The sequence below is a fragment of the Fukomys damarensis genome, unplaced genomic scaffold, assembly GCF_012274545.1.
Source record: "Fukomys damarensis isolate Sample0158 unplaced genomic scaffold, DMR_v1.0_HiC HiC_scaffold_13, whole genome shotgun sequence".
NCBI classification, from domain to species: domain Eukaryota; kingdom Metazoa; phylum Chordata; class Mammalia; order Rodentia; family Bathyergidae; genus Fukomys; species Fukomys damarensis.
In genome coordinates this window covers 34,308,446-34,320,016 of record NW_022900925.1, presented here as the reverse complement: position 1 = coordinate 34,320,016, position 11,571 = coordinate 34,308,446, and positions in this window count along the sequence as shown.

The window sequence follows — 11,571 nt, the reverse complement described above, 5'->3', positions numbered from 1 at the left end:
GTACAAAAAAAAAAAAGTAATGAGGATTTTCACTATAATATCTTTAAATATACTTTCCTTTCCATAACCAAGGAATTTCCAGACTAGATTATACCAATGTAAATTTTCTATCACACTTTTAGTGACGTCTCAGTTCAACCATGCGAACGTGGCTCAAGGACTCACCCTCTTCCTTTCCACCCCAGCCGCCTACGTCACAGTTCCCGCAGGTAAGTGGTAGTCTCTTCATGAATGGTTAAAGGGTGCATCTTTCAGCCAACAGACCTTCATCTCCTCCATTCATAATGAGACGGAAACCTTCAATCCCAGCTACTTGGGAGGCTGAGGCAGGAGGACCATACATTTGAAGCCAGCCTGAGTAATTTAGTGAGAACCTGTCTCAAAATAAAAATTTTTTAAAGGACTGGGTGTGTAGTTCAGTTGTACAGCACTTGCCTAGTACATGCAAGGCTCTGGGTCTGATTCCTGGTATGGTTGAAAATAAAAAAATCATTGCATATATAGCTGCTATGCTTGGTTTTCCAGAAGATAAAATCCAACCAGACAAGAGATGATTTTTTTCTGCGTGGGGAAGTGGATGTGAGGTGTGGCGGTAAGGAGGTTATCCAGATCTGTCGGTCTTTAGATCAGGAGGCCGTCTCATTTCTTTACAATGAACATGCACTATTCCTATAGTAAGCAAGACAACTAACTAAACCATGAACTTAAAGGAATTCATCAAAATCATTCAGATCCAATGTCTAACACTTGCATTTATATTTTATTTGTGGACTTTTTTTTTGGGGGGGGAAACAAGGTCTCGCTGTGTAGTCTAGGCTGGCCTCAAACTTGAGGCAATTCTCCTGCCTCAGCCTCCCAAGTGTTTGGGATTATAGCTGTGTGCCACCACACCTGGCTCAACACTTGCATTTAGATCCAAAGAGTCATGAAAGTTTTAAAAAATGCAAATATAATTTAAGAAACTTAAAATCTACATTAAACCTCAACATATTACCAAATTTTTATTAAGATTCACCAAATATTTAACACACACAACTATAAGCACAATAGACAGCCTCTGTCATCTCGGGAGGCTTAGCCATCTACCCAATGAAAGGTACAGCCATTTGTCCTGGTTTATACTCTCTTGTTAATAGCGCCCCCCTTCCCAGCGTGGACAGTAAATGATGTGCTTACTCCATTCATTAAAAACATACTACCAGGCAGGGGATTTAGCTCAGTGGTTCTGCTGCCTGCCTCGCAAGCACAAGGACCCCAGTTCAACCCCCAGTACCAAAACAAAAACAAAAACAAGTCAGGTGTGATGGCACATGCCTGCAATCAATCCCAGCACTAAGGAGGCTGAGGCAGGAGGATCGCTGTGAGTTTGAGACCAGCCAGCTACACAGTGAGTTCCAGAGCAGTCTGAACTACATAGTGAGACCCTGTCTCAAAAAACCAAAGCAAACAAACAAATAAACAAAAACAAAAAACATAGCACCATTCCCACAGGGCTACATATGTGTAAAATATGCATCATCTTTTTCCTTTTTTTTTTTTGTACCAGGGATTGAACTCAGGACCTTGCACTTGCGGGGCAGGTAGGAAACCACTGAGCTAAATCCCCGGCCCACATCATCTTTTTCTTTAACTTCAGTTTTATTATATGATTAAACTTGTTTTAGGACTGGGGATTGAGCTCAGTGGTGCTGTACCTGCCTCCAAGCACAAGATCCTGAGTTTGACTCCTGGTGTGTGTGGGGGGGGGGGTTCCAACTTATTTTAGAAATTCATTGTGAGACTTTTTTGTTTTTTGTTTTTTTGGTACCAGGGATCAAACTCAGGACCTTGTGCTTGGGAGGCAGGTGGCAGAACCACTGAGCTAAATTACCAGCCCTTATCTCATTCTGATATATACCTGATATGTAATAAAATAAAAAATTTGCTTTAATCAAAGAAGAGTAAATAAAATCAAATTTATCACATCAAAATGTACACAAAGTAAATAAATGAATTTTATTGGGGGCACTATTTTTTGAGACATGGTCTTGCCATGTCTTTCAGGCTGGACTTGAACTCAGCGATCCTCCTGCTTCAGCCTCCTGAGCGCTGGGTTTACGGGTGTGCGCCACTATGCTCAGTGATGAATTTTAAAATCAAGTCCCTTGAAGGCAGATAAGTTTGGGTTTGTTTGCTTTAAAGGGAAAGGAGTCACACTATGTGGCTGGCCTCAAACTTCTGGGCAATTATTTTACAGCATTCTAGCTAATAACTGAAGAAGAGAATACAAAACTAGGCATTATTTTGCAACCCCCAAAAAGAAACACCTTGCTCTACGTCTGCAAAAAAAAAAAAAAAAACAGACCATAATCCAATTAAGACTATAGACTATGAGAAAATGAAAAAATGGAAACAAAATCTTTGTAGTTAGGGAAGGTGCAGGGGTTGAAGGGAGGGCAGGGGAATGGGGAAAAAGTAAGAACAAAGATGATTATGTAAAGGTGCAAATTTCCAATGATGAGTGTCATTATATTGTATACCTTAAATGTACCAATACAATTAATTTATTTTAAAAAAAGAGTACAGGCTAAAAGACAACTTTCAGGAAACAGAAGGAACTGAGGAACAGGTCAAACAATGGCGTGAGGATGCAGCCATTGCAGACTGCAGATATGGACAACTACACAACAAGCGGCCTGGATTTCCCAACGGAAAACCGCAAGGGCAGGAGGGCGTGTGGCCCAGCCAGCCCGAGGAGCAGAAGAGACTCACACGCGTGAGCCAGGCAACCTTCTTGGATCCCAGTTCAAACACGCTGGAAATAAGTATGAGTCAACTGAGAAATATAAATACCAACAGCATATTTAATGATGCTGAGAAAGTCTGTTAGTGTAATAATATTACTGGAGTTGTTGTCTTAAGAATAACTTTATATTAATAAATAACATGATGCGATGTCTGGAAAGGCTTCAGATGTGTGGCAGGCAGGGTAGTAGGGTGAGCGGTGGGTGTGGGTGTAGAAACTCCTCTGTCTACAATATAAAAAGGGTTTTATTTCTCCCAAAATCCATATGGCTGCATTCTTCAACAGGTCAAAACAATATCATAACTGAGAAACACAGGACAGTATGACCTGATAATAACTACGAGATCTAATCATTGGATGTGACCAAGGGAGGAGAGGACGTCAGTGTAAGTAAGTGTGAAAATCCCTCCATATTGTGCTAATTCTCTCTTTATACCACTCATGTCTAAAAACAATAATGTAAGCAATATGGCGTATTTCTGACTTAATAAAAATCCAAAATATGCTAACACATCATGATTAAAGGTATAAAAGAAAAAGGCAATGGGTCAGAAGTAAAACATTTGCTTACTGAGGTCATCCCTGTCAGGGTCAGAGTCCAACCCTCTAACCTTGTAGTTACTACTACACACCAAATATGACTTTGCTTTTTTTTTTTTTGGTACCGGGATCGAACTCAGGACCTTGCACTTAAAAGGCAGGCATAGTGCCGAGCTAAATCCCCGGTATGACTTTGCTTTTAATATTTCAAGGGCAGAATAATAAAACGGAACCACACATCTTGTCTCAAGCAGTACAGCCACGCCCTGGGATCTCTGCAGCCCGAGACTGTCCTCCAAACAAAGGCCACGTGTCCCCGGGCGGCAAGGCTCAGGGGAGCAGGACACCACTGCAGAGGAGCTCTAACTCCACCGCACTGGGAGCAACGGCTCCCCCTCTGGGTCAGCCAGCCCGTGTCCCTGGACGGCAGCGCATCGGTCTCCAGCAGCCCTAGGCGCAGCCCTCTGGGCTCGGGGCGGTCCACCCTCGCCCCCCACAGCAGACAGCAGCTGGCCTCAGGCCGAAGCTGTGCACCTCAGCAGCCAGCAGTGCTCTCGCCCTACCGTGATGCCCACGCAGCAGTGCTCCAAGTCCAGCTCCTGAAATCCCCGCCCTCCCTGTGCCGCCTGCGACACGGCACCCAGTCCATTAGCGCCACCTCTCCGCCACCCCACCCGGAGAGTCAGAAGGGCGCTGTGTAACTGCCCAGCCACGAACCGGTCAGTGGTATCTACGGCCTCCGCCTGAGTCCGGCGTCCTCCGCCATGGCTCCCACGCCCTCCTTTCCTGTGTCTCAAATGCGCCCTGACTTTTCCAGTCTCTAAAACTGTATGTCACTCGCGCCTCCTACCCAGAACCCCTTCCCCACACTCTCCAGGGGTAAATCAGGAGCCGGCTCCAGCGCACCAATTCCCTGAGCGGCTCTGCCTAGGCAGAGAGATCTCCCCGCCTGACCCTGTGTCACACAGGGTTTTCACCTGACACACCACTGCCGGAAAGCTGCGGCTTTTCTATAAATTGTCTCCCCCATTACAAGCCCTTCGGCAGAAAGGAAAGAGCTGTGCCCATCCCGCGCCGCCTAACCCTCCGCTCTGCCCGAGGCGTGCGCAGGACGTACGCCCGCTGACACATGTGCCAGCGCGGGACTCGGAGCTCAGCCACTGCTCTATCGACACCCGCAAAAGCGCGCTGCCCCCGCACGGAGAGGCTCCTCGGATTTAGCGTGCGTCTTCTCCTGGCGCGGCCACTATCGCCCTTTTTGTTTCCTGGAATACTCGAGGCTTTTCTCTGTTTAAAACAAACGTGGCGTGGCATGGCGGTGCACGCCCGTGATCCCAGAAGCACTCTGAGAGGCTGAGGCAGGAGGATTACAAATTCGAGCCCAGTCTGGGCAATTTAGCAAGACCAGGTCTCAGAGATAAAAAGTGGAAAAAGGCGGCGGGGGCGGGGTGGCTGGGGATGCGGCTCAGTGGGAAGGCCCTGGCCTCCGTACCAGACTGCAGGAAAATGAGGCGGTTCATGGGGTACTGGAGGGCTCCCTTTAAGTCAGAGGAACACTGATCCGCAGCTATTTGATGCTGCCAGTTCCCTCCTCTGCTGCCATAACCTGCCCTGCTAAGAAAGATTCAGATTAATGAAGGTGGATGCCACAACCTGCCTCAGGAGGGACCCTTCCCCTTAGCGAAAATACCCAGGAACTGCCCCATCTGAAAAGGTATTTTGCCTCAGGGCCAGCGCTCTTCTCTCTTCAAGAACCACAACATATTTGAATTCTTAACCCGTGCTGCCTTGGAGGCTCTCCACCACGCTCCAGTTAGCAGCCAACTTCCGCTGCACACAGGTGGGCAACTTCCCAGGAGCTCCTGGCGCGCGCGCGCGTGGGGGGGGGTTCACTGCTAGGGGCCACGCACACCCAAGTGCAAGGATCCTGCTCCGCCAGGAGCCAGGAGAGGGTGCCAGGAGAGGGCGGGAGATGGCCCAGCCCTGCCCTAAAGTGGCCTGGGGCAGAACTGTCCAGAATGTCAAGATAACTCCAAAGATACTAAAGTCAAAGATAACTTACATGTGTTAAAACACATACAGACACACTGTGTGTGTATAGTACAGTGTATGATACAAGTTACAACTGAAATTAGTCTGCAAAGAGGCACTCAATCTGTTTAAGAGCTTAATCTAAGATGTTCCCAAATTGAAAATACTGAAAAACTAATGAAATCTGAATTACCTCTGAAGCTTAGTTAGTCGTAATACAGTACTGCACACTGGTTCTGAGAGGAACACCATGGGTTATGGAGAACTGTATCAACAGGGAAACTGGGTAAGGTTACGTGGCGGCGATCCTGCTTCAGCCTCACGAGTGCTGGGATTACAGGTATGCGCCACTGCGCCTATCTTAAACTAATCCTTCTAAGCATTCTCAGGTTTGCTTGGTAAAGACTATCACCTAGCAAATGGGCATGGTTTTTCACCAGAATCCATGTACAAACGTGTAAATATGCTTTATGGCAAAATCTCAACTTGGCTAGTGCCAAGATAACCTGGCTGACTCTGGCATTACTTGGTGTCCCCAGAGCCAGCTCAGCACGCAGTGTGGACGTGGAACAGCTGCCCGAGAGCCGCTTTGTCTGGTCTCCTAACTACAAGGTGTGTGGCCACAGAGAAGTGCCCACTGGAAAGACAGGAAGACCTGCGTGAGAGTGTCTGTTACAGCAGACTTTATGAGGACAGACCGGAAACCCACAGAAGGGCACAGAGAGACACGGGCAAACTGTGAAGCCACCTGACTTATGACACAGATTTATTAACTGATACATTAATACGTTTACATGGGAAAGATTAAACATGTGTGCGAGTGGGACCCTAAAAGCTTCTTGAGTAAAAACATGAACATACTAGTGCATGTGTGTGTGCACACTGAGAGACGCTTAAAAAGGAAGGAGATACTTTTACTTACTCTTTTCACATTTTTCTGTATGTGTAAAGTAAGCATTTATAATTTTTTTTTCTTTCTGAGGCAGGGTCTCACTATATAGAACAGCCTGGCTTTGAACTCACTGAGTAGCTTACACTGGCCTTGAACTTGCAGCGATCCTCCCGCCTCAGCCTCCCTAGTGCTGGGATTATAGGTTTGTGCCATCACACCTGGTACATTTATCATTTTTAAAGAAAAATATGAATAATTATTTTTAATACTATATAGAAAGAATCCATCTTATAGCCAGAAGATATTAAGGGAAGTAAAAAGTTTTAAAAAGTGATCCCTATTTGTGACAAAATATTTGTTATTAAACTTACTTAGTTACAATCCTATAAAGCTAAGAAATATAAAAACATCAGATATCAGCCGGGCGTGGTGGTGCACACCTGTAATCCCAGCGCTCGGGAGGCTGAGGCAGGAAGATCGCTCTGAGTTTGAGACCAGCCTGGGCTACACAGTGAGTTCCGGGTCAGTCTCAACTATGTAGTGAGACCCTGTCTCAAAAAACCTAAATAATTCAATAAATAAAAATAAAAACATCAGATATCAGCCAAGAGATTCTAGATTGTCAATGTCAACTACAACATTGTGTCTGTAAGCTTAGCTTATAGATATAACATATATTGCCACAGTGTTATTGTGTTTAGCTCCAAAGAACATACTATAATTATAAATATCAAGTCATTCCATACGGATTCCACTTATAAATATGTATACTGCTGATAATATCTGTGCTTTGAGATTAGTCACTAATTTTGCACAACACACACAGATCTCTCCTCTTACCAACAATTCATCTCAATGCTTTTATAAGCCAGGAAAACTTAAAATACACTTAGTATAAAACCCTGAAAAATGAGAGATAAATGAGAGACTCATCCAAGTTAAATGGCTCCTCTCAGGTCAGCAACTGGGCCTAGTACCCACATTCCGATCCAAAGGCTCAAAGCCGGGTACAGTGTAGTGGTGGACACCTGCAACCCCTAAGGAGGCTGAGATAGGGCGATTCCAAATTCAAGGGCAGCCTGAGCAGTTTAGTGAGACCTTGACTTTTAAAAGTCTGGGATGTAGGTCAGGGCTCCCTGAGTTCATCCCCACTAGCACAGCATGCACACACACCGCACACCAAAGAAAAGACAATGTCTAACCCCCAACACTTGCCTACGAATGTTTTAGTGGCTCTGTTCACAATCATAAATACTGGAATCAATCCTAAGCCTTCAAATGCTGGCTGAGGAATAATTAGTGGTACACTCAGATAATGGACTATTACTTGATAACAAGGAGCAAGTTGCTGATACACAAAAAAGCTTGGAAAAAACTTGAAAGGCGTTATTCTGAGTGAAAGAAGGCAGACTTTAAAGTTCACATACAAGCCAGGGATAGTGGCACATGCGTGCATCCCCAGAGCTCTGGGAGGCTGAGGCAAGAGGATCACAAGTTTCAGCCTAGGCAACTTCGTGACTTAGGAAGACCCTGTCTCAAAATAAGAAAATTTAATAAGGGCTGGGGATGTAGCTCAGTGCAAAGGCCCTATCAATCTTGAGCAAAACAGAATAATTTTTTGTTTGTTTGTTTGTTTGAGACAGGGTCTCACTATGCAGTTGAGACTGACCTGGAACTCACTATGTAGCCCAGGCTGGTCTCGAACTCACAGCGATCCTCCTGCCTCAGCCTCCTGAGTGCTGGGATTACAGGCGTGCACTACCATGCCTGGCTTCAGAGTAAATTTTTAAAAAGATAAAGTTTATTGGGGCCAGGGATTTGACTCAGTGGTTCTGCCACCAGCCTCCCAAACACAAGAGCACAAGTTTAATCCCTGGTACCAAAAAAAAAGACTTTATGTACTATATAATCCTATCCCCAAAACATTCTTCAAAAGACAAAACCAAAGTGGTGGAAAACAGCCCAGGGGTTAGAGGAGGAGGAGGGTGACAGGGGTGTTGGTCCTGCGCATGGTGGCTACACAAATCTACACACAGACTGACACCCACAGAATCATGTGCAAACCGCTCTGTCAATCTTATTGTACATTATTTTATTTTATTTTATATTTTAGTTTTTTGAGACAGGGTCTCACTAGGTAGTTCAGACTGCTCTGGAACTCATTATGTAACCCAGGCTGGTCTCAAACTCACAGTGTTCCTCCTGCCTCAGCCTCTCAAGTGCTGGGATTACAGGTGTGCAATCACCATACCTGGCTGTACATTTTAAAATAAAAAATAAATTATTTACTCAATCTTTGGTTTCCTAAAACCAGAAGTAAAGCTGGGAGTGGTGGTGCACACCTGTAATCTTAGCACTTGGGAGGCTGAGGCAGGAGAAGCTCTGTAAGTTCAAGACCAGCTTGGGGTACATAGTGACATCCTATCTCAAAAAAAAAAAAAAAAAAGGCTGGAAATACTTGTAGAATTTTGTCTTTTTCAGTTAGTAAAATAACCTAATGGCACTTTTTGGGGCGAGGTCGAGGTAAGGTCTCACTATATAGTTTAGGCTGGCCTTGAACTCACTATAGGAACTAACAACTCTAAGAACTAATGTCTCATTTGTTTTCTTGTTTTGTTTTTGGTACTGGGGATCAAACTTAGAACCTTGTGCTTGCTAGGTAGGCACAATGCTACATCCCCTGCACTCTGAATGTGTTCTTTTAAAGGTGAGTCATTAGTCCTTAGCTGGGGATGTAGCTCATTGGCACCGTGCCTGCCTTGAAAAAAAAAAGATAAAAGAACACATTGAAAAAAAAGAAAAAAAGATAAAAGAAAATTAGCATAACCTCAGTTTGTCTCAGTTTTCCTGTCAGTAAAATGGGGATACCAAGAATTTGTAACACTTCAACGAGTGACAAGAAGACCCAATGGTAAAGGCTCTGTGGCGTGCGCCAAACGCACACACAGACAGACAGCGTGTGCAGCCCAGGCACAGAGACGGACGATGACTCCAGCCCAGGAGCCCATGAATCTGCCCTGGGGAGGCCGCACCCAGGGTCTGCACCCTGCGGTCCTGCAGAGCTGAGTGGGAGACAGCCGAGCCCTCAGCCCTCAGCCTCGCACCCTGAGAGGTGGGGACACCTCTCTTTACACATTCCTTAGTGCTCTGCTCTCAGTGCTCCTAACACAATGAACAACACGTGTGTTTAGAAGACCTCAGCTCTAAATGGAGGCAAATGGCAATGCTAACCTTTTCCAGATTTTCAGGTTTTTAAAGGACAACACCTCTATATGGAATAAGGTCATAAATAGAGTGATTTTATCACTCCCTTCCACACCCTTTCCTGCAGTAAGCCACTGTGCAGCATCGACTTCAAGAAGACACTTTTCCTGCCAGGTGTGGTGGCAGGGGTACATCTGCTACACGCACTGTGGTGGGGGGGCTCGGGCAAGAGAATCACCAGGAGTTCAGAGTCAGCCTGGGCTACCTAGTGAGTTCATTCTAGCCTAAAATTACACAGCAGACCCTGTCTCAAAAAACCCCAAAACCCCCTTTCATTAGAAAGACCACAGAGCACAGTGGTTTTTCAAATCGCCTGCCCCATGGTGGCACACATCTGTAATCCCAGCACTCGGGAGGCTGAGGCAGGAGGGTCACTGCAAGTTTGAAGGCAACCTGGGCAACATAGTGAAATCAAGGCCAGTATGGACTACACAGTGAGATCCTGTCTCAAAACAAAAACAAAAAACCAAATTGCCTGCTGCAATCCACTTTTTCTAAATGAAACAGAACTGAATAAAATGTAGCAGCACCTGGCAGACAGTAAGGGTCAGGACCGAGGCACAGCTCCCCCGCAGTTGTGGGTGCGGGTGCCTCTGGGCAGCGCGTCCCGGCACCACAGCCCAGAATTCTGAGACTCAGCACCGCTGGACAGAGGAGGCGGGCAGCCCGCGGCAATGGGCCTCTCTGGCAATCAGCGCCCTGCTGCAGACCCGAGCGCCCGGGGAGCTTACTGTTGGCTTCCCAGCCAGGAGACCAAGGAGAGCAGAGGCTGGAAGGCAGGACAAGCCGTCCCCTGGGCGCCGAGTGCAGCATCACAACGCGCCTGTCCTTCAGCACAGCCTGAGCGGGACGTGCACCCGCGGAGTGGACCGGTCCCCGTCCACCACGCGTGTCATTCACAACCCTGAGCTTTAATCTCGGCAATACTGCCGGTTTCTACACAATCCAAGGCTTAGACGTTTTGAATTCAAAAAGCAAAACAGTTTTTAAAAGAAATATATTTCATGCCCAAAAGGCAATTTTTTTCTTTTAGTACAAAACAAGATCCACACTAGGATCACGAGATTTATGTACTTTCTAAAAACATCAGCCTTACCTGTGTAATACACACACAGACTGTTTCTGAATGACCTTTTAGACAAAAGCTTTACTCCAAGATAATTTGGCTTTGCCCACCCGTAAACTATAAATAGCCTATTTTAAAAAGGGACGATTTGTCCGTTAAACTGAACATATACGTACTGAAGTTTCAACGTTTAAAACTCCTGGTACTATTTATGAAATCACCTCACTTATTTCTCCCACAAACTAGATAAACTCACTGCATGTTCTCCACCTGATGCACCCGCTGGCGGCGCGAGCTGCTCAGTCCCCGGGGCTCTGCCGCAGGTTTCCCAGGCTGGGGGGGCACCGCGGACTAGGAGAGCAACGGCTCCGGGAGGCAGGGCCCTCTGGACATGGGGACACTTGGCTGCCAGATGCCAGGAGCACACCCCTGCCCCCCCCAGACAGGGCCGGTGTCCCCCAAGGCAAAGGCTCCTGTGGCTGGGGAGCCCCGCCTCAGACTGACACTCATTCCTAGTCCAGGTCTGGGCCAGGCAGGGCGGTGTTGCGGCAGCCGAAAGTGCGGCTCTCAGCAGGGACAGGGTGCTTCCACAGGTGTCACAGAACAGCACAGAGCTGCTCTAAGTCACGCTCATCTGCGTCTGGTCGACCGGCCTACTCAGTCCTAAAGTCTTCAAAGTCAACAACATTTTAAGTCTTTTACGTTGCTATTTGTTTAGAACCTTGGAGTTCCAAAATATATTTAAATATATGGCAGGCTTTGGTTTTGTTTTTTCCGGCACCGGAGATCAAACTCAGAACCTTGAGCTTGCGAGGCAGGGGTGGTGCCACTGAGAACCCCCAGCCCGATATATAGCAGTTTTTAAAAATTATATTAAATAAAAATGTTTAATTAGCAACGCAGGAAAGATTGTGGTTTCAATACTATGAATTGAAACAACAAAGAAGTATTGAGCAATGTGAAAACACATCTTTCAGGTGTTATTTTTATTTA